At 34.9% G+C, this 24,820-nt stretch overlaps 1 protein-coding gene across 1 annotated transcript in view; it reads left to right on the top strand.

The window, feature by feature from the left end:
• The first annotated feature begins 7,939 nt into the window (after positions 1 to 7,939).
• Positions 7,940 to 24,820, top strand: part of LOC106109589 (scavenger receptor class B member 1) — a 75,560-nt gene continuing 58,679 nt past the window's right edge. The window contains exon 1 of the mRNA XM_013291146.1: positions 7,940 to 8,172. The gene's annotated coding sequence lies outside the window, so the exon portion shown is untranslated. The remainder of the gene's footprint in view (positions 8,173 to 24,820) is intronic.

The following is a 24,820-nucleotide window of genomic DNA, read 5'->3' as shown; positions in this document are numbered from 1 at the left end:
ACACTGAAGACAGGCGTTAAGTAGAAGCAATTCCGCGTTTCCTCTGATGAGTGTGGTGCTGGATGCCTAATTTTAGTCCCTTTCCCTTTTCACCCTTTTCTTAATAGGAAAGGATGGAAAGGAAAAGTGGATTTGACTGTGGAGGTGACTCATAGGAAGGGGAATATTCTCTTTATGTGCGTCTTCTCCACCGTCAATTAAGGGTAGGCAACGTATCTGCAACTGCGGTTTCAGGCGGCCGCTTGCTCGTTTGCCACCTTATATTAATATATGTATAAAAAAATAACAACCAATGAAAACGGTTTTCGCATTTGAGCCCTAATTTCTAATGAAACTATGGCCTTCAAAATATTTCATAAACAGTACTCGTAATGTTATATCTACAAGTATTTGTGGTGGTAGGTGGTGATGGTGTCGCTGGGGTGATGAGTGGTGGTGCAGATTTTAAATGATGCGACCGTTATTCTTCAACCAATTTATTCACACCAAAAACACTTAATCCACAACACAATATATATAATAAAAAGAAGTAGAAGGAGAGTGCAACACGTTATAAGTAGAAGAAGAGAAGAAACACAATAATAATAAGCTGGGATAACAAGAGCGATAATTAACAGTGGTCAGCGCGGGCACAGTTTGAAAGCGACTGTTAATTAACCGCGCGCGCCGCTCGGTCAATGACCCCGGTCAGCTGTGCAGTCGCGAATTTAAATACACCAATGACAGGTCACAAAAATAGATGCGTTGCACTATATTTCGACCACTCGTCGTGCACCGTGTTTAGATGTGTGAGTGATTGTACGTGTTATGTAAGTGTGTATGTGTGCTGTGTATGAATGTCAAGTGTAACTGTGGAGTGTTTTCGTAAAATGTATCAGGTTCCCTACATATTATTAACTATATCTTTCTTTGTATTATAGCAACTTATTCTTAATTAAATATATTTGATAAAAGGTACTGCCTCCTGAAACACAGTTGTTATAATTAGTTCAGGAAACAAAGCCCTAATGAATTTTGTCGAAATGTTTTTGTCTAATGAAGAGTTTACTCGTATTCCCATGCAGCTTCATCCGCGTGGAATTATAAAAACTCTATTTTATTGTTTACATTTGTCAAATTCTAAATTGCAAATGTCAAAGTTACCTTCTTTCTAAATGTTGGCAACTTGTAGTTTATGGTCACAGTCCCACATTAATGTTTTTAGTAAATTTAATTACCCTCTAAGTTTAAATGCGTGAAAATACATAGCCTAAGTGTAGGGGTTTTTGTTAAAGAAATATATTCTAAAAAATATGCTGTGATTGCTGACATTATACGACACAAAGTAGTGTGTTTACGCTTTATTATATTAGTATAGATATCTTTCTTTGTATTGTAGCTACTTACTCTTAATTATATATAATTGCTAAGAGAAGGTCCTGCCTCCTGAAACACAGTAGTACTTCAGGAGACAGAGCTCCAATGAATTTTGTCGAAATGTTTTTGTCAAATGAATAGTCTTTTTTTAAATTATATTGAATCTCTTTGCATCTAATGCTTCTTTTGTTGAAAATAATTTCCTTATGGTTTTTCAAAGATTATACGTTTTGGGAATTTAATAGAAAATAACTGACTCAGTTTTAAATTAGTATGTATGTCATGTGTCGTAAATGTATTTAGCCGAGGAATATATGTGGGGGTTTTCACAGATTACTCGCTTAGATCATTTCGTGACATGAATCTGGCGTAACAATTATTAACTACGCTAAACTATTTACTTTGTTTAATTTAATTTTAGTCGGTATGTTTGCATTACTCATTGTTTATTCCAAGTTATGCATCTAATACTATGCATTACACACTACATATTACACATTACACATTACACATTACACATTACACATTACACATTACACATTACACATTACACATTACACATTACACATTACACATTACACTCCAACACGTCACATATAGCTCCAACTTCTTTTCTAAGTAATACATATCTCTTTATTTTTAAGTCTGTTTTTGTAAGTTTCATTGTCATATGTGAGGTTGGGGCCTGGTGATCCATTACACAGGGCGCCACCCTAGTTTGGAAACCAGTACCCTTCCCAAGGGGAAAGATAATAAACTGTTTTTATTTTTTATTTTATTTTTTACTCTAATATTATAAAGGTTGTATATTTCTATGTAAATAAAGAACTTAAAATACTGAACCGATTAGAAAAGTTATCATTCCATGTTTCCGAAATGTTATTTTGTTATCAGCAACGCAAATACGAAATATTATTTTATTTCATTACAAACACACACTCCAATTTCGTTAATATATATATATATCTGAAAGATGTCAAAATGCACGAAAGCATGAAACAAATCATACAATTCGGTACTTGAAAACTTCATTTACTGTTAACTTTAAATTCCTAATCTTGCCAAGTATACTTTTTTTTTAATTCACAAGATAAATCTAAAGTTCTAACGATGTCGCCATTAGACCGGTAGTTAACCTTTATGCTAAAATAACGTGCGTCATTATACTAAGACCTGACACTGGCGATTTCTTGGAATCCTTTGTAATATAAAATAAATGAAACAAAGAGATTCGTTCTTTCGTTAATTATAATATGCTAGAATATTATAACAAAAGACATTAAGCTAGATAACCCAAAATTCACAGTTTTCTACAATAGTACGTCACGACTTAGCTTTTTTATATCATAAGGTGGCAAACGAGCAAGCGGCTACATGAATTCATCAAACTGGCGAAGCGACCGCGGCCCATAAACATTCGCAATAGTGGATGCGTTGCCTACCCACAATCTGCGGAGGAGGAGACGCACCTAAACAGGATATTTCCCCTTCCTGTGCGTCTCCTGCACCGTCAAATCCATATTTCCTTCCCATCTTCTTCTTTGATGGTTGAATAAAAGAGATGAAAGTTAGGTCTCCGGTACTACATTTATCAGACGAAACACGGTATTGCTCCCACTTGACGTCTGTCTTCTGTGTGGTCGTGGTATACACAGGGCGAGCCGACCCTACAGTGCGAAGATGTTAAAGCCGGCTCTACTACTGAAATTTACTCTATATCCTACTTCTAACTAATTTTATAAATGCGAAAGTTTAATGAATGGATGGATGGATTGATGTTTGTTAGTTTGTAGCGAAAACTGATTGGATCTTGATGAAATGTAGCATCGATGTAGAACATATTCTGGAACAACACATAGGCTTGTCACTAAGTTTTTTTTTTAAATACGTGCGAACGGTGTCGCGTGAAAAGTAGTTAAGAAACTACACCTTATAGTAAACCACGCTGGCCTAATGCGGGTTAAATTCACACATTTCTTTGAATTTCTTCGCAGATAGACCTCATAATGTTTTCCTTCACTCTAAAATAATAAATGTTATCAAGTACGAAAAAAGAATAACACAGTACACAGTGGGCTTCAAACTCAGACTTGTAGATTACAGGTTCCGTGCTAAGCCACTGCGTCATCGACGCTTTTTTATAAAATGCAACTGCTCTTTAAAATCTTGCATCCCAGGTCACAGATGATAAAATAATCTTTAGTTTCCACTGTCAAAACGTTTATACAAGAACATATTGCCTTCTCCAACATTTAAATAAGAGTAAAAGAGACGAGAATATATGTAGGTAAACATATGACAAATGTAATAATGTGCAGCCATAATTAATTATTCCTAGAACTAGCTTCTAATGGATAATTAATTTTGAGTCGTCTATTTTCAATTTATTGACACTTCAGTATTATTTGTATTTTTATATTCTCACGAATTAATTAGGTTAAAATCAATATGCGTTGCTATGGTAACGAAAAAATATCTGCGGTGTACGAATGAAAAAAAAATCATATTGATTGTCATAAGGTTGGCAGTCATCATTCACTTGCCCTTATTCCTTACGGAGGCTCGGCACAGTATGTGCTGCTCTTCCATACATCTCTATCAGCCATATCTGAATCCTCTCCTTTCTTAAGCATATCCTCTTTCACACAATCCATCCTTTCTTCGGTCCCTCTACCTTTGTAGCCATCCACATTTAATCTTAACGCTTTCTGGTTTATGTCCCCATCGTCTCGTAGCATATGTCCATACCATACTAACCTTTTACATTCATCATCTCCCCTGCCTTATCCTACTCCCGTAGGGTCGGCGCACCGGGTTTTCGTCCTCCAAGGGAATTCTATCATGCGTCATCTCAGTCATCACTCCCTTCTTGATCATGTCACCTTTCACGCAATCCATCCATCTCTTTCTAGGTCTACCTCTACCGATGTACCTCCACATTCATAACTACCATCCTTCTTGTTACATGCGATTCTTCCCTTCTCATAACATGACCATACCATGCTAACCTTTTACTCCTTGCCTTCTCTACTACGGGGGCTACTCTCAAGCAGGAAGCTTGAGAGTAGCTAATATACTCATTTCGTATCTTATCCTAACTAACCTTTTGCATTGTATCGATTAATTTTAAGGCCACAATATAATTAATCGATAACTCAATCGTTAGACACAAGCGTACTAATGAAAAGGTCGATAAAGAAAGTGACACGGGACATATTTGAGTATATTGCGCGGTAAGAAAATTGAGAATTATCGCTCTACATATGTAGAAAATAACGACAATTGTACAATCTTACTAATAATATAAATGCGAAAGTTTAGATGGATGTTTGTTAGAGTCTGTAGCCTAAACTGCTGAACGGATCTCGATGAAATTTGGCATAGATGTAAAGGATAATCTGGAAGAACACATAGGCTACTTACTTTTGTTTCTTAATCCACGTGAACGGAGTCGCGGCCTAAAGCTAGTAAACATATAATAACTATACGTACAGAAGAGACAAGAAATTGTCTGTTGTATTTTTCACGAAATTGTGTTATGTTATAATGTATTGCTTTTTACAAATGGGTAAAGGGATTGGCTCCAGCAGGGTCTCATAAAATATTCTTAAGAAGGAAATAATAAAGCGTTTATTCATTTTAAAATGATTTGTTTTGAATTCGGTATTCCTTATCAAAATACGTTTTAAATCTTCAGTTTTTTATTGAAGAATAATTTAGTTTTATCAAAAACTCAACAATAAAGTACCGTTAAAAGTTATTTTATTATTGTTTTTTCGCTTACGATATAGTATTTTAAAATGAATTGCGACGTTATATTTGTTAGAGTTTTGTGGATATTAATTAGACGTCCTTGCACCGTTTTGTCGTGATGATGACCTGACAAAATTATTATTTACTAAGAATTGGGAACGAGAGATAACCCTGAGTCAATACTTAATTGGTTAATATTGCTTTAGCAAATCCAAATCTCAATAAACAACTATTCAGATACTTTGTAACTTGACTGAATTGAAAAAATGCCATTAAAAATGTACAATCTTTGGAAATATCTATTTCTTCTGAAATAGTAACTTTTTTTAATCTATACTATCTATGTATACTATTACAATAAAGCGTAAACACACACTTCTTTGTTGCCTAAGATGTCAGCAATTACAGCATATTTTTGAATAAATCTTTTTTTAAATGAAATCCCTACATTTACGTAACGCTTTAGGCTATATATTTTCACGCCATTAAACTTAGGGGGTAAATATTTTGGATAAAAACCCTAATGCGAGAAAGAGACCATAACTTGTTGCCAACATCAAGGAAGCAAGACTGTCAAGGTTTGTCATGTCATGTCATTTTGACATTTGCTATTGATAAATTAACAAATGTAAACAATAAATTAAAATATTCATAATTTCATGCGGATGAAACCGCACGGGAACAGTTAGTACTATTATAATAAAGTAAACACACACTTCTTTGTTGCCTAAGATGTCAGCAATTACAGCATATTTTTTTTTATTCTTTTTTTAATAAAAAGCTCTACACTTACGTCACGCTTAAGGCTATATATTTTCACGCCTTAAACTTAGGGGGTATGTAAATATTTTTGACAGTAACTAAGTAAGAACCAAATTCGCTTAGCTGCTTTTTGGGTCTAAAGTAAGGGAAGAAAATATGGGATTTTGACCATTATTAAGGAAGTTAATTGGTAACGTCATTGACATGCCCTTGTTACTTGGACCTTTGAGAAAAATCTTTTTTTTTCGAACATAATTTTTGTTTTATTCTTTTGTGTAGCTTAATCAGATTTAGATAATAAAGATGGACTGCACCAACCAGTTTTATGATAATTATATTAATGAGGACCAAATATTAATATTCGGGGTGTTGTATAGCGTAAAAAAGTAAGGTTATATATATTTTTTTGTTTATTTTTCGCTTTTTTAAAGGCGCGGCGATATTTATTGAATTCAATCTTATTAAATCTTTCTATCTATACTAATATAATAAAGCGTAAACACATATAGAGTAGGAGACAGATATATTATCTATGGTTTCTGGCTGAATACGTTCTTTTTGCAGATGTCTATGGGCAATGGTTTCTTTCCTGTTTCAGCGGCATCTAGTGGCCACATGCTTCTTTGCCACTTTGTACCACAAAATTACTACTACTAAATTTATTGTTTTTTGATAATTTTTTCTTTTGATTGCTTCAAAAAGGTTAAAAACCCACAAATATTGAATACAAGTTTAACAATATTTTTGGGCATTTATTATGAATGAGTTTATATAGAATTATAGTAGCGACATGTTAACAAATTTTATTGTTAAATACTGCGTCTTGGGTGTACCAATTTTTCCATACAAAGTCTTACTCTAGTTTTTTTTTTCATATATCTCAGAGTTTCATTTAAATAAGTCCCGTATTCTTTGAAATAATAATAACTCGAGGTTATTTCCTACGTCTTATTTTGCGTACTGAAATATTATCTTGCATAGATATATTTGTTACTACGTATACTAGTAAGTAAATACGTAGTAAGAAAGAACCCGTTTTGAACTTTTAAACTCCACGCAGACGAAGTCGCGGGCAACAGCTCGTCAAATTAAATGAGACAGGAAAATATGTGAGAATAGCGTTACCCTCTTTTAGAGCAGTCGCACACACTAGGGTATCGCGCAACTGTTGTGCGATTGTCGATTGTGTCGCAGCCAATTCAACTGTTTAGTTGTACAACTAACGAGTAGTGCGCGCACCTCCATATAAGCTCATAGAAATCAAAGCACGACTACACAGTTTTGCAATAGTTTAGTCAAAGGTGCCCGCTCTTAAGGAAAGAAGACCGCCTGTCATGGGTTTATGCGTTGACTGTATTTATAAATATATGCTTAAAAGTCAGGTGTTACTTGATAGACATTCTTTTCCGAAGTGTAATAAGTCTGTCGGGTTTTGTGGGTTTATAAATCCTAAGTAATAGATAACCTATTTAGTCTCGTCTGCTTTGTACCGTTTAGCTGGTCGTTTATTGCAGTGTAAACCTATAGAAATTGCATGTCAAGTTAAAATGGGGTTAAAAAGCTTAATGCCGTTAACCTGTTAACTTATGGTTTGTATTTACAATTTAATTGTCATAGATTTTTTTTATATTATAAGGTGGCAAACGAGCAAGCGGCCACCTGAATCCACCGAAATGGAAAGTGAGCGCTGCCTATAAACATCCGCAATTGCAGATCCGTTGTCTACCCATAATTGACGATGGAGACGCACATAAAGAGGATATTTCCCTTTCTAATGCATCTCCTCCATCGTTAAATCCACTTTTCCTTCACGTTCCCTTAGTCTCAAAATTATCGGCAAGTCTTTTGCAAATTATGTAGAGTAAAAGGTATCAGTTAAGTAAAATGAAATGGAAGAAAAGTGTGGAAACTCGTCGGCAGAAAATGTTTGTTATTTTTCTAATTCCGATAGTACAAAGGTAATGTAGATGTCATGATGCAATTTTTAACGCCGCAGACGTCTGTATAGAAAAGTGACGTCTTCGACTGCCTTCGAAGCAGTGAGTGGGTGCAATACAGCAGTCGGGCATCGAGGCCCGATTTGGCTGAACGCGTTGACGAGCTGCGCACGCGGTGAAAAAAAGTAAACGCAACTCCACCGCTTCAGTTCACTTTCGCGGGAGCGCGCTTTTTTGACAGTGACAGTTGTTTTTTTCTGTACATTTCAGTGATTTGTGAAATGTGATTGTTTATGGTTTTGTGATAGTTTTTTTTGTAGTTTTTTTAATTTTCGTTCTCGTGAATTTCGAAACTTCAATTGAGGTAGGTTATGTATGTTATGTCATTATTAATTTTCGCTAATATATGCTTTCACTCAGCGTGCTGGTGGGAGATGTGGGTCAGTGGGCCACTGGAAAGTGATCTTTTGAGGTACGGAGGCTGTGTGCTCTACGTCTGAGTTATCGGACATTGCTTATAAGGTTGTCGCAATACATTTGAATAACACGACGTTTGCTAACTCACGTATTAGGAATGTATTACATATTTACTTTGCCTAATTTTAACGCATTAAAAAATACAAACATACTAATAATTTTAGTTAATATATTTTAAATTAACTGCAAAATTAAAATTTACATTAGAAAGGTTTTAAGACTGCAGTTTGGTTACTCTATTTTTTTTTACAAAATAAATAATAAATAAAAAAAAATCCTTTATAATTTCACTTTTTTTTTAATTTATAGTAATTTAATTATAACAGTATACATATGTTATGTAGGTTCTCATGGTATTTCTAAATATTACGTTCGGTTTTGAAATGACTTATAAATTAATATGATAATCAGAGAAGGCCCTGACAGTAGTTATGTGGACATAAATTTTGACACATTGATTGATGGAAATTGTATAAAGTGGTAATTTGGAACTTAATGTAGGTTAACAGATTATAAATATATAGAAGGGCAAGTTACTAAATATTTATTTTAATAATTTAACTTCGTTTTAAATAAATTAATTACCCTAATGTGAATTATGCATAGGATGTTTTTGACGCGTTTAAAATTTGTAATTCCTGCCTATCCTTTTACCACACGGACATGTTACATTAAAAAGATTTAATTAGAAAATGTAAGGTATCATTTTAAAAGTTATGTTAGCACCTAATAGTTCAACGGTTGGGTATGGATTACGAACCAAAAGGTCGTAGGATCCGTTATTTTTATTGTGATAGATGGCGCCACATGCATCTCTTCAAAATTAAACAGCGCGTTGACGCTTTTTGTACAAACCATTATAATTGCTTTACTTTGACATTGTCTTTGTGAGTGTTTCGCAAGTGGAAACCGACTACAACATGTTTGTTAACAAACTACCAAAAAATATTACAAACAAGTTTTTCGGGGAATTAGTTCTTAGAAATATCGCAACGTAAACAAGTGAATATTAATTAAAAATATTCAAAAACCCGAACAACACTATGACAGTTGTTTATCTCGTAGGTCAACAAGGATCACCACTTTTTGACAATTATGGATTATGTCCGGTTTTGTAGTCTTGTCTGTCTTTATTATGACATATCATGACCAGCTCACAATCACTGAGGGGCTCAGAGCCTACCCTAATAGGGTGGACTAGACTAACGATGTCTATGGCCAGCGATCACTTTCCATTTCGTTGTATTCAGGTGGCCGCCTGCTTGTGTGCCACCTTATATTATAAAAAAAATATTTTCGCAGATATGTAAGTAATAATTATGTACATATTGCATCTCGATATTTTTCCTACAATGTTAAATCACATAAATTACCTTAACTAGGCAACAACAAAGCTAACATTTGTTATATTTTTGGTGTTTATTGCTGCAGCGATTTCAATGTATATTAATTTTTTGTTATAAAGTACGTCAATAAAACAAAGAATGTTTAAACTACGAGTATAAATGCAACAGTTTAGATGGAAGAACGTTTGTTAGTTTTTTAGAACGGATTTGGGTAAAATCAGGCGGCTCAAAGTCACTTAAAGGGCAACGCTCGGAGTCTCTCTGCGAGATCGCGTCAGGTACGATGCGATCCGCAGAACCAAAGTAACCGACATTGCCCGAAGAATTGCAAACCTCAAGTGGCGATGGGCCGACCATATTGCCCGCAGAATGGACGGCCGATGGGGCCGAAGAGTCCTGGAGCCACGGATAGGTCGTCGCAGCGTAGGTAGGCTCCCGCAAGATGGACCGATGACCTGGTCAAGGTTGCGGGAGTGCACTGGATGCGGGCGGCACAGGAACGGGCATTGTGGCAATCAATGGGGGACGCCAGGTTCAGCAGTAGACGACCTATGGCTGACAATGATGATGATGATTGGCTTAAATTTCCGTAATTCTTGGCGGACAGAGACGTGGACGACAGCTAGTTTTATGATAATGCAGATTGCAATCTTATTGACAGCTAACATTAAATTATGCTGACGTACGAAATGCCCGGTTTTCGGTGCAAGAGTAATAATTACTGAAAACCAGAAGGTCAGAAGTCATGACATTTTATTAATAACAGTATGTTTTTATTAAATAAAAAGTAATAATTAAATGGAAGTGGACGCAGTAATTATATAATGCGGTATTATTAGTTTATTAGATGTAAATTGTACAGTTGTGATTTCTCGAATCATTAATGTGATAAAATAAAATACTACGTTCGTAATGGTTCTGATTTATAATGATTGTCTATGGAAACTTTATCTCGTATTGAACAAACAGTTTAGTATAATCTAACCTATGATTTCCATAGACACTAGAATCTAGACTTTAAAAGTTATTCACTTTGTTTTTTAATCACATTCTTAGCTATTATATCGTAAACTGATATAATAAGATTACTGCTTTGGAATATTAAGACCGAATTCACTAAGTTGAAATGAACAATCGGTCTAGGAATGTTAACTGTCAGTTGAAATATCCACTTAAAATTTTACCTACATCATTATTAAATGCCCTTATCCCTTATTGAGGGTCGGCACAGTATGTGCTGCTCTTCCATACATCTCTATCAGCCGTCATATCTGATACCACTCCTTAAACATCCTCTTTCACAATCCATCCATACTTTCTTCGGTCTTCTTCCTTTGTAGCCATCCACATTCATTCTTAACACTTTCTGGTTTATGTCTCTCGTCTACGCATAATGTAGTTAAAATTTTATCTACATATAGTTTTAATTGAAGATTCTTGCGCCATTGGACATTAGGCATACGATTCGCGCACGCCCGTTTTAGGTGGAAATAGGGCTTAAACTAACGAGGCGTTTCTAATCATTTTTGAGTGTCATTCAAGCAAATTTTAAAGAGCTAATCAACAGTGTTACTGAGATGTGTTTGTTCATTTATCTTAAACGCGTAACTTCCAACCTTGAACTCGTACGATAATATTCACACCCAAACTTATCAGCAATATTTGATTTATTTAAATATCCGGAGTAGATAATACTAGTATTTATAAGCTCACAATTTTGACGAAACTATCGAACGCAAGTTTAGTCGCGCTATTTTTTATTATCAACATCTACAGACTCTTGGTCCGTACTCTTTTTTGCACGGTTTATACCTTTTTTTCTTTCTTTTCCATTTTATGTTATGCTTAATACAATTACAATAAGTCGCGTTTTAATTCCTAAGAGCTTGGTTGGAGGCACACTACTCGATTTTTAGTTGTGCAACATTTGAATTGGCTTCGGAACAATCGACAATCGCACAACAGTTGTGCGACAGTTTAGTAGAAATGTGTGCGTCCGCTCTTAGTATATTTAACAGCGGTAAAGCCTTTAACATCTTCGAACTGCAGCAGCTCAGCTTCCAAAACCACGACCAAACAGAAGTCAGACGTGAAGTGGGAATTCAGCATTTCGTTTGATGAGTGTGTTGCCGGAGGCCTAATTAAGTCCTCTTCCCTTTCCACCCTTTTCTTATAAGGAAAGAATGGGAAGGGATGTTGTGTTATTTTAATTTGAAGAAAATTATATAGGTTAATGACCTTATTGACAGCATATATTGTATTTTATTTTTAACCAATTGTTGCCAAATTTATCTTCAAGGTGAGCTGCGTAAATTTTACTATGCCTATATTTGTCATGTTTTACATATTCTGAATAAAATTTAAGGCGCGATTTTATAAAAACATTCGTACAATTTTCTCACATTTGCAGAAGGTCTAGCACGAAAATTGTCTAGAAAGTATGACGTTTCTAAACAAAAGTTAAACTTAGTAATAAGTACAGAACTTCGATAAGATATAGTCCAAGAGAAACACAAAATGTTTTAAGTTATCAAGGGTCTATGTTGTACAGGTTTTGGGCTCTGATGGGTAGGGAACATATTAATTTTTGAAGTTATAGTAGTAGTGCCCGCTTAAACATCTTAGCACTGCAGGGTCGGCACGGTAATACCACGACCACACAGAAGACAGGCGTCAAATGGAACCAATGTCGTGTTTCGTCTGATGAGTGTGGTGCCGGAGGCCTAATTTAAGTCCCTTTCTCTTTACCACCCTTTTCTTATGAGAGGATGGGAAGGGGAAGTGGATTTGACGATGGAGGAGATGCATAGGAAGGCGAAATATCCTCTTTATGTGCGTCTTCTCCTCCGTCGGATAAGGGTAGGCGACGCATCTGCAATTGCAGATGTCTATGGGCAGCGGTCGCTTCGCCATTTTGGCGGATCCAGGTGGCCGCTTGCTCGTTTGCCATCTTATGTCATAGAAAAAAAAAAAGTTATAGAGGTGTCTAAGTTACCGAGTTTTAAGTAATCGATGTTCTACTGTATAATCAAAATTTGTACTAATATTTGCTACTGCGTTTAATTTATTAGGCTGTAAGTGTTTTTTGCAACTCGCAAGACGAAAATATCGATAGATTAGTTTAATTTGATATTTAGTTCTGTTGTCAATATTTGTCGGTAGTTATTTATAAGTGGATGTTTTTTGTACATATGTTATTATATGACTAGCTTTGTATGTGTTCTTCCAGGCTATCCTCTACATTTATGCCAAATTTTATAGAAATCCGTTCGGTCGTTTAGGATACTAACTCTAACAAACATCCATCCATCTATTAGTATGATTTATAAATATTAGTATGATGATTATTTGTAAATAACGGATGTTCTGAATGACATAACATTGAAGCGACCTCTGCCTGAAGACCCCGAAACTTTCTTTGTTATATCACATGTTAGATAAACAGATGTTTGAGGTTAGAATAATTTACGCCTGGATATATTTCTTATAACATCTGTAAATCTTGACACATTATACTTGAAAACGAGACCTTTATGATTAATTTTTGACCTCGTTTAATGTCAAGGGATATGAACTGATTTTTATAGAGGTTTAATTAAATTAAAAAAAGCATTAATTTACCTTTAACAGTGTTATTGGGTCAGATAAAGGGTGAAGCGTCAATTAAAGGTTATTACCCCATAAGTAGTCAGCTGCTAAATATACTGACATATGCCCGTGACTCCGTCTGTTCAGAATTAAAAAAAGTAAAAGTAACATTTTATTGATTAATTAAAAAGTAAAAAGATATATAAGAAACATGAAAGCATTAAAAAAAGTGTAGGGGAATAGGGCGTGTTTACACACACACTCACACACATATATAAACACATACACTGAGGTATTTATTGCAGTCGATCAAAAAGTTGCTTTTTTTTGTAGAAATTTCACATCGATTGTTTTAATTCAATAATGAAACAAGATCTATCGGCAAAGGTAACGCTAAATATTTTTTCTCGCTAGTTAAATAATTCTTTTGTATAAAAAAAAACCGTTATGTGATAATCGTACATAAAAACACTAAACAAAATCGCATATTCAAATGATTAGCATAATAAGTTGTGAACCGGTTTTTTTTGTTATTTCAATATTGAGGTTATAAATAATATAAAATTAGCATGACATGATTAGCATTAATATAAGACATGATTTTCATGTAACAAGGAAAACGCTAGTTATGAGTGTGGAAGGGTACACTGGTAGAGGTAGACCTAGAAAGGAATGGATTGCGTGAAAAGTGACATGATCAAGGGAGTGATGACTGAGATGACGTATGATAGATATATTTAGAGGACAAAAACCTGTTGTGCCGACCGGTGAAAAAGGATAAAGAAGAAGAAGAAGAAGATGATGATGATGTTATCTTACTTCTTACTAATGTTATAAATGCAAAAGTTTAGATGGATGGATAGATGTTTGTTAGAGTTTGTAAAACTGCTGAACGGATTTCGATGAAATTTGGTACAGATGCAAGGATTGTCTGGAAGAACACATAGGCTCACTTTTGTTTTTTTTAATCCCACGAGGCCGGAGTCGCCGGCGAAAGCTAGTAATACAATAAATCATAAACATTGATTATGAACATTACTTTTTTATTTACATTTACAGATTTGCATACCAAAAATAGGTTATGTTTTATTTTTAGATTGACAGGACGTACACGTGACGTATTTTAAGGCAAAGCAATTACCTTAATTGCAGCCAACACACATACGTCTTAGCTAAATGCAATTATGGTAATATGTTTTTACAATTATATTACTTTTGTTTTGCAAAACAAAGGTTTCAAAATATTAGATTGGTATTTCGCAATGATGTAACTTCTAAATATGTAATTTAAAAAAAAATCATGTAGACGTAAAAATAATTTAAAACCGTCATAGATTATACAGGCGCGAAATATAGTCTTTTAATCTATGACACAACATCTTTCGGACTTGATCTTTGTGTTTTTATCAACTGGATTTAATGCACAATTTATTTAAATCTGGTTCATTACATATGTATTGCATAGCCTGTTATTTTTTAGTTTGTAATCTTGCTCTTTGTAAATTATATTAACATGAATTTGGTTAACGGTAACATTTGTAATTACTATTAATATGAAAAAAGAACCATGTTAAAAACATTATTTAGTAACTGACTGTTTGCACGTTTGTTTCAATTAACCTATAAATTAGTCTATTTACATAACAGAGGTATTTACAGCTTGTTTTTTACAAGGTTGAAATCCTAAACGTTACAAAGTTACCGGACGTTGTTAAGAAAATCGTCTTCATCCCGGATTTGTGTTTCTAGCTACACAGATATCTGTTATAAGCAATTTGGTCTAATTTACTCGCCTCTAGAATAGGTCATTGTTAAACCGACGAATAAGGTATTGTCAAAAGCCATTAAAACACCTTATACTAATGGTATAAATGTATTTTACGCAATTCGAATCTATTACAAATTTAACATGGAACTGCTAAGAGGCACGTGATAATTCGTCGCCACATGATGTCGACAATTTTAGAAATCCTTCCGTTTGTCATTATACAGGGTGTCCGATGTATACGACAATAAAAAGACCAATTAATCTTTGAACTAAATTATGATGACGTAACAGGTATATACAAAGATTTTTTTAAAGTTAGTACAAAGTTACAAAAATAATTTGTTCATATTGATCCATAGATTTATTTAAAAACTACTACTTTCAAGTTATACTCTTTTCAGGACATCCTGTTCTTACATTTTTTAAACAAAAGCTGTTTATATGACGAATTGTCTATATTCGTAAATTTCCACTGTACTGGTTTCCAAAAAATTGTGTTCTTTTATTATTGTAAAGTGGAAAGATTTGGATTTTTGTGTGTATCGAAATAACACAAAAACTACTATACCGATTTTAATTCTTAACAATTAAAACGCTGTTATCACTGCGTAACATAGACTATATATATTTTTTTTAATTTCACACAGACAAAGTCGTGAGTTACAGCTAGTTTATAAGGAAAATAATAGAGATGTTTATATCGTTTTGATATAACAAACATACAGTGTGATTCCAAATATTCACAATACGCCAGTGAACTTAAAAATTATTATTAAGAAAATATTTTTGCTTGCACTGTGACATTTTACGTCATATTTTTAATATTTGAGATTAATGAATTTGGCATTGCAACGATAGACAGGTTAGTAAGTATCATGTTATGTGCTATCATTTAATACTGGTTTTGTTTAATTCTGAAATGTCAAGGCAACTTAATAACCGAAGTTCTATTAGCGATGGTCATTAGAGAATGTGCACTGCGTCATTATATCTTGTAATACTAACATTCGATTTACTTAACGATTGTATTACATTCAAATATTGTAAAAGCAGTTTTGACAGTGGTAGAGCCCGCTTTAACATCTTCGCAAGAATAGTCGGCTCGCCCTTAGTTTACCACGACCACACAGAAGACAGGCGTGAAGTGGAATTGATTCCGCGTTACGTCTGATGAGTGTGGTGCAGGAGGCCTAATTTTAGGCCCTTTACCTTTCCACCCTTTTCTGAGCAGAAGGATAGGAAGAAAAAATGGATTTGACGGTGGAGGAGACGCATAGGAAGGGATAATATTCTCTTTATGTGCGTCTCCTTCTCCGTCAATCAAGGATAGGCAACGCATCTGCAATTTCGGATGTTTATGGGCAGCGATCGCTTTCCATTTTGATGGATTCAGGTGGCCACTTTACGTTTGCCACCTTCTATTTAAAAAAAAGGTAGAGGTTTGCGTTCTACGCGCGTGTCCGTAAGGTAAGTAAGGGAAGCAAGTTCCGGTTTACCCAATCCCCATCAATGCAAACACAGAAAATTTTCAAGATAATCCCAAACCAAAAACGAATTTGTAAACTATACTATACTTCTATACTAATAGAATATTGCATAAACACACAATTAGTTATACAGGATATCAGCAATCACAGCATATTATTAAATAATTCTTACTTAACAAAAACCCTATATTTGCTACATGCCATTAGTTATATTTGCACGCTATTAAACTCAGGAAGTAAATAATTTGGAAAAAACTGTAATGCGGGAAAGGGACAAAAACTACAAGCTGACAGCATAAAAGAAGAAAGGTTGCCATGGCAACGGCAATTGTTACCCAATGTCAAAGGCCGTTGTCATTTGTGCATTTGAATTTTGATATTACCATTTGAAAGGTTTACAAATGTAAACAATATTTTTTTTATAATTTTATACGAATAAAGCCGCACGGAAACAACTAGTGTGTACAAATAATTTTTCATTACCTTTTAATTCGACTGTACGCGACTGTACACTGCATAGTATTCAGACTGTTGACCGTATACCAAACCTACAGTCGCCGACAAACCAGTTGTTGCGACATCCTACGAAAGGCTCTCAAGCTAGGGCTGTCAAAGAAACCTTTTGTTAGTCTTAATATGAAACATTTGTATTTTTTTTATAATATAAGTTGGCAAACGAGCAAGCGGTCACCTGAATCCACCGAAATGGAAAGCGACCGCTGCCCATAAACATCCGCAATTGCAGATGCGTTGCCTACCCTTAATTGACGGAGAAGGAGACGCACATGAAGAGGACATTTCCCCTTCCTACGCGTCTCCTCCAGCGTCAAATCCACTTTCCTTTCCATCCCTTCCTCTTAAGAAAATGGTGAAAAGGAAAAGGGACTAAAATTAGGTCTCCGGCAACACACTCGTCAAACGAAACGCGGAATTGCTTCTACTTCAAGCCTGTTTTCTCTGTGGTCATGGTATTACACCGGGCGAGCCGACCCCGTGCGAAGATGTTAAAGCGGGCTCTACCACTGTTACGGAATTTCTGATGTACGAAGTAAGAAATGATTTGACAACCCTAACGTGACCCAGTGTCAGTTGAATTCTAGGTTTTTCATTTAAGGAAGTGCTGGTTACATTAACATGTTTACTGCAAGTGAAATTATTTCGAAGTCGATTGGATTCTGTTTCTTAATAATTTACGGAATTATCGTAATGAATATGTGTTATTAAGAGTACATATTACTGGCAGGAAAATAAAAATAAACAAATAAATAAAAACTCTTCATTGGACAAAACATTTTTTACTAAATTTATTGGGGCTTTGTCTCCTGAACTAATTATAACAACAGTGTTTCAGGAGGCAGGACCTTCTATTAGTTACCATATTTAATTAACAGTAAGTTGCTTTATTATAATGAAAGATATTAAAAGATATGGCTGAGTTTCTGGTTCGAAAACTGATTAAAAATGACACATGAATATAGTGTGAAGGAGAAAATTATTACCGTGCTCTAGAATTGATGCAACACTAGATTGTCGGCATAAACGTCACGTCCCTAGATGACAGCTGTCAATGTCATTAGATGGATTGCAATATTCGCGCGCATTCCTGACGACATCTCAAGTGTAGTGTTAAATAAACAACTGTTTAAAATAGCTATAAATGCATAGTCTGTAACTAATTTCTTTCCTGACAAAACTAAATATTAGGAAAGAGACCAAACTATTTACTATAAAAGTAGAGCAATTTTAATTCTAAGAGAGAAGTTCTTTAGAGCGTCGGTGGCTCAATGGTTTAAGCACTTGACGTGTAATCTACAGGTCTTGAGTTTGAATCCCGCCGTACCAATGTGGTTTTCGATTTTTCGTATGTACATAATTAACCCGACGTTCTTACGATGAAGGAAAACTTGATGCCTGTACATATCAGCGAAGAAATTCAATGATTTGTGTGAAGTCAACCAACCCGCAGTGGGCCAGCGTGGTTGACTATGGCCTAGTCACCGCTACCTTACGGTACGCTCCAAGCCTCCCGGCGGTGACGTTCACTGAGCTGGTGATGATGAGTTCTAAGAAATCAGTAAAGCAGAACGTTCAAATATTATTTGGAACAAAAACTTATCGATTTTTGTTAAAGAACTATAACAATGTTTAAACAATATTATATAACAAAGTATATCAACGGAAATAAACACAAAAAAACACTGTTATGACTGGTAATGAGTTGCGTAACTTCGCAGTTAATGCAAACTTGATTTCATTTGTTTCACAATTCATTGAACCCGATTTAATATTTATATTGAAAGAAATCTTTAATGTAAACAAAATTGTTTTATTTCTTAATGTATATTGTTCTTGATAACCTCTTAAACGATTCTTGAAATTTCGATGCACGTGCGGACATTACTGTATTTATATTTGAACGAGCTGTCGCACACTCTATTAGGGCAAATTTAGACAACCCGTTACTCCATTTTGTCAACGAGGAATTGAAAAAAAAATAGCCTATATGCCTATCCATGTCAGTTACCCTCCAGTAAAAGTCTCCTCGAAACCGGCCCAGTCGTTTCGGAGATTACCCGGGACAAACGCGGCTTGCGGACAGACAGACAAAATGTTTTTAAATGCTATTTTAGTTATCAGCAACGCAAATAACATCATCTTTTCGAAATCTGGAATTTTTCTTTTGATATTTCTAACAGACATTCCAATTTTATTATATGTAATAGAATATATAGAAGGAAAGGAGTATAAATGGCCGCCATGTTTGATAATGGCGCCTTTTTTCAATTTAGAGAGTTAAAACATTGTTAATTAAATACTTATTATTTCCGATAAACAATCATCGAATAGATTAGTCCCTTTTCCTTTCCACCTTTTTCTTAAAAGGATAGGATGGGAAGAAAAAGACGATTTGACGGCGGAGGAGACGCATAGGAAGGGATAATACCCTGTTTAGGTGCGTTTCCTCTTTCGTCAAGGGTAGGCTTCTGCAATTACGGATGTCTATGGGCAGCGGTCGCTTGGCCATTTCGGCGGGTTCAGGCAGCCACTTGCTTGTTTGCCACCTTATATTATAAAAATACAAGTGTGTGTAGAAATGTAATGAAAAGTGAATAACATACTATTTTTTTAGTTTAAAATTAATTGGTCTTTTAATGTAATTATACAGTCTGTCAGTCGAGCAATCTGTTAATAAATGCGTACCCATCGACCATTACATTTGATTAGAAGATTAGCCAACAAGCAAATAGCAATAATTGTTATCTATGCGAGTTCTAAGAAAGTGACGTTTCATAATTTTTATTTCAGTGAAACTTAATAGAAACGATATAAGAAATTGGAGTGAAATTTCAAGGTCACGTCTCTAAAGCGTTACATGAAAGAGATGTAAGATGTAGTTAATATGAGAAGTAAAAGAGAGGGGCATACATAAGAAAATGTTAAATTAAGATTGGTCTTTACTAACATAATATTAAATGCTAAAGTTTTGATGAATGGATGTCAGATTTTGCCTCCTAAACAGCTTAACGGTGATCGATTAAAGGCTTAGATGTAGAGGATAGCCTGGAAGAACACACAGACAGTTCACTTTTGTTTTTTTTTATTTCACGCGAACGTCCTCGCGGAACTAATCTAGTTTTGTAATTAAATTTAATGCCAGATTGTCTATTATTTTTTACTAACGATTTTCATTTATAATCTATATCTATACTTTTCTATACTTATTATAATAAAGCGTAAACACACACTTCTGTGTTGCCTAAGATGTCAGCAATTACAGCATATTTTTGAATAATTTTTATATTAATAAAAAGCCCTACACTTACGTCACGCTTTAGGCTATATTTTTTACGCAGTTAAACTTAGGTGCAAATATTTTGGGATAAATAACGTGGGAAAGAGACCATAATTTGCTGCCAACATCAAGGAAGCAAGGTTGTCATCATGTCATGTCATTTTGACATTTGTAATTGATAATTTGACAGGTGTAAATAATAAAATAAAATTTTCACAATTCCATGCGGATGGAGCTCACGGAAACAGCTAGTTTACCATAAAATCTCAGCCTTACAAGTTTACGATAAATTGACTTAGTTCCGGATAGTGTGACTGTGATGGCTCAACAATAGACAAAGTGCTGTCGTAACAATAGTCTATGAGTAACGTGTTGCAAAATCTCTCAACTTATTGTGATAAAGTGCTTTTCCAATATTAATAAGCAACAATGTAAATTTCATTAATATATACATCTCACGATGAGTAACGCTTCTTTATATTGTTTAAATGTCATGCTTAAAGTCGTTCAATAGTGTAGTTGCACAGTAAAAGATTTCATCATCATCATCATCACCAGCTCACTATATGTCCCCATTGAGGGGCTCGGAGCCTACCCTATGTAAGGGTGACTAGGCCATAGTCAACCACGCTGGCCAAGTGCGGGTTGGTCGACTTCACACATATATTTGAATTTCTTCACCGAAATGTGCAGGCATCACGATGTTTTCCGTCACCGTAACAACGTCGGGTAAATTATGTACATGTGAAAATGCAAAAAATCGAAAATCACATTGGTACGGCGGGATTTGAACTCAAGACCTGTAGATTACAAGTCAAGTGCTTAAACCACTGAGCCACCGACGTTCTCTTTCGTAAGATTTAACAGCGGTAGATGCACGGGCCGGTTCGCTAGATGCGATACCACGACCACACACAAGACAGGCGTCAATTGGAAGTAATGCCGCGTTTGGTCTGACGAGTGTGTGTGGCCTAATTAAGTCCATCTTTAACTTTAAAAGGATAGGAAGGGGATATAGATTTGAAAGTGGTAGACGCATAAGAAATGTGCTCTTTATTTTTTTTATATCATTAAGTGGCAAACGAGCAAGCGGCCACTTGAATCCGCCAAAATGGCGAAGCGACCGCTGCCCAGACATCCGTAATTGCAGATGCGTTGCCTACCCTTATCCGACGGAGGAGGAGACGCACATAAAGAGGATACTTCCCCTTCCTATGCATCTCCTACACCGTCAAATCCACTTCCCCTGCCCATCCTCACCTTATAAGAAAAGGGTGGCAAAGAGAAAGGGACTTAATTTAGGCCTCCGTAACCACTCATCAGACGAAACACAGAATTGCTTCCATTTCACGCCTGTCTTCTGTGTGGTCGTGGTATTACACCGGGCGTGCCGGCCCTGCAATGCTAAGATGTTAAAGCGGGCACTACCATTGTAAAATGTATGTGCGCCTGCATTATTAAAAATAATCTTTAATTTTTTTTTATATTTATTAAATTAATTTAAATAATTGCAAAAGTAGCAATCGCTCAATAAATCTGCTGTCAATTTTTATGCTTCATTTGTTTTATTTGAATGAAAAATTGTTCGCTGTCGAATGTAGCCGTCGTTCGTAGCCGTTCATGGACATATCGATTATAACGAATTTATCAACAAATATTAAGGCCTTTAAATGCATTGACAAATATGTAAAACGTAGACACAAAGAAATTGAAGCTTGGAAGAAAATTTTCACTAGGAACTCTAATTGAAGTATAATAAAAAAAAAACATTTAACATTACTAATCCCCCCTTTATCATTTATCTCCCCTCTAGATGTATCCATCCAATTGTTAAAGAATTTATTAGTTACATAACAACAAAAAACATTTTTTAATTCTTTAAAATGTTCCTGAACTATTCACAGAGTACTATCTATTGTAGGGTACTAACTTTCGCCCGTGACTCCGTCCACGCGGAATAAAAAATTACTTAGCAAGTAGCCTATGTGTTCTTCTATCTATGTACTATGCCAAATTTCATCGAGATCCGTTTAGCCGTTTAAGCTACAAACTCTAACAAACATCCATCTAAACTTTCGCATTTATAATATGAGTAAGTATCATCCTCTCCCCTGCCTTATCCTACTCCCGTAGGGTCGGCGCACCGGGTTTTCGTCCTCTAAAGCGCTCTATCATCCGTCATCTTAGTCATAATAGTTTGTGCGTGAATCAAATACGAAAAAAATACAAACATTTCCTCTTTATAATATTAATATAAACATACAATGGGCAAAAAATGTTACGAAAAATATGACATCGACTTCGTTTTTCGCATGAAAAATTCAAACGGTCGGTTTTTCCAGAACTTTGTAATAGTACAGTTAAACTACGGTGAGTAACGAGTTCTTTGGTGAAGCTCAAGAAATGTCGGTCAAAGACGAACGTCTCGGAGATACGACAAAAAATGTTTCATCTATGTGAAGATGATTAAGCAGATAACTGTAGATTTTCACTGATAATAGACTTGTATAAAACGTGTAAGTGTAATGTATCTTTAGAAAATTAAAAAAAAATATTTATAACACAAAAAAATACACTTGACAATTTGTCACGTCGTTACAAAGGAATTATTCTGCACGACGTGCCAACCTAATCACCAAGTACTATTTAGCTTTGCAATCATACTAATATTATAAATGCGAAAGTTTAGATGGATGGATGGATGTTTGTTAGAGTTTGTAGCCTAAACGGATCTTGTATAAATTTGGTATAGATATAGAGGATAGTCTGGAAGAACACAAAGACTACTCACTTTTGTTTTTGACCGACTTCCCAAAAGAAGGAGATACTCAATTCGTCTGTATGTTTTTTTTTAATATCATATAGACGGAGTCGCGGGCGAAAGCTAGTGTAAATATAAAAAAACGATTATAACACAAACAAAAAAGTACACAAGTTGGCACGCCGTTACAAAGGAAGTGCTCCGCACGACGTGCCAACCTAATCACCGTAGTATTTAGCTTTGAAACTTAGCAATTAAGTTGCCATAAATGTGAATATAATTGAGTTGTTAAGTTGTCAATTGATGATGAATTAGGATCTAATACACAATTGATAACAGACCAAGTTAATATTCATGAATAAATTTTAAAGCGCCAATAGCCTAATGGTTTGAGGGTACGGACTACCGATCTTGCGGTCGAGGTCTAATCCCGCCATTCGATTGTCGTGAACCATATCCTAGCACAAGCCTAGAGCTTAGTTGGTATGGTTAAAGGAAATATTAGTAAATTAACAAAAATCTACTAACATTTTTATAAAAAAAAAAATTAAAAAAATGTACATTCAATCAATATTGATAAATTTTTTACATTGACTTTGTGTTTGAAAGGTCATTTAATAATTAAAGAAACGATTGATCAATATTTAATATTTCATGGATCGTAAAAGTTGCATATTAATACGAGTTACTAGCTTTGTCCTGCGTCACCGTTCGCGTGTATTTAAATAAAAAAGTATACAGTCTATGTGTTCTTCCAGACTACCTTCTACATCTATGCCCTTCATCGAGATCGCAGCACTTTAGACGATTCTAACAAACATGCATTCATCTTAACTTTCGCATTATAATGTTAGTAAAAAGTAAGATATACGGACTACCGATCTTGCGGTCGAGGGTTCGAATCCCGCCATTGGACTATTGTCGTAAACCATATCCTAGCACAAGTCTAGAGCTTAGTTGGAATGGTTAAGAAAATGTTCGTAAATTAACAAAAATCTACTAATCATACTTATATTATAAACGCGAAAGTTTAGATGGATGGATGGATGATTGTTAGAGTTTGTAGCCTAAACGGCTGAACGGATCTCGATGAAATTTGGCAAAGACGTAGAGGATAGTCTGGAAGAACATATAAGCTACTCAGCTTTGTTTTTTGTAACGGACGGAGTCGCGGGCGAACGCTAGTATTTATAAAATAGGAATAACTTTATTTGTGTTATTATATATTTGCATAACAATATAAATAAACTTATTTATGACACTAAAACCTAATCAAGTGTGACACGGTGTCATTGAAACAGTATCCGTCGTCATACGACCTCAGAACTGACCAAGTCTGACGGCCATGTCTCGCATGGAATAATATGCAGTAGATTTACTCGTTAAGTAAATAACGGGATGAACACAAAGAATAAAAACTTCTATGTAATCTAATTTAACACGTTCAATGCTTGGCACGGAACGTGTTTAACAAAATTTGTAGTAAAAAAAAAAAACTCCTCATAACTGTTGATACATCTGGATTAATATTGTCAAAGTTTTTATTAAAAAATAGCTATGAAAACCCATTTTTATTTATCTGCGATAAAATAATGCTGCCTATTAAAAACAAAAGATTAAAAAAAAGTCAACGGTGGCCATTTTGTGACTTTCCCGCGCTTATAAACATAGCGGTACCGTAATAACTTTCGCTAAAGCAAATAAAATCGAAAATAATGTTCAATGAATGAATATGGTGACTCGTGAATGAATGAAATCGATTTGCAGATAATAAAGAACAATTCCTTTTTTA

The sequence above is a fragment of the Papilio polytes genome, unplaced genomic scaffold (genome assembly GCF_000836215.1).
Source record: "Papilio polytes unplaced genomic scaffold, Ppol_1.0 DF821122.1, whole genome shotgun sequence".
NCBI classification, from domain to species: Eukaryota; Metazoa; Arthropoda; class Insecta; order Lepidoptera; family Papilionidae; genus Papilio; species Papilio polytes.
The sequence above is the reverse complement of the archived record's forward strand: the minus strand, read 5'-3'. Positions and strand labels throughout refer to the sequence as shown.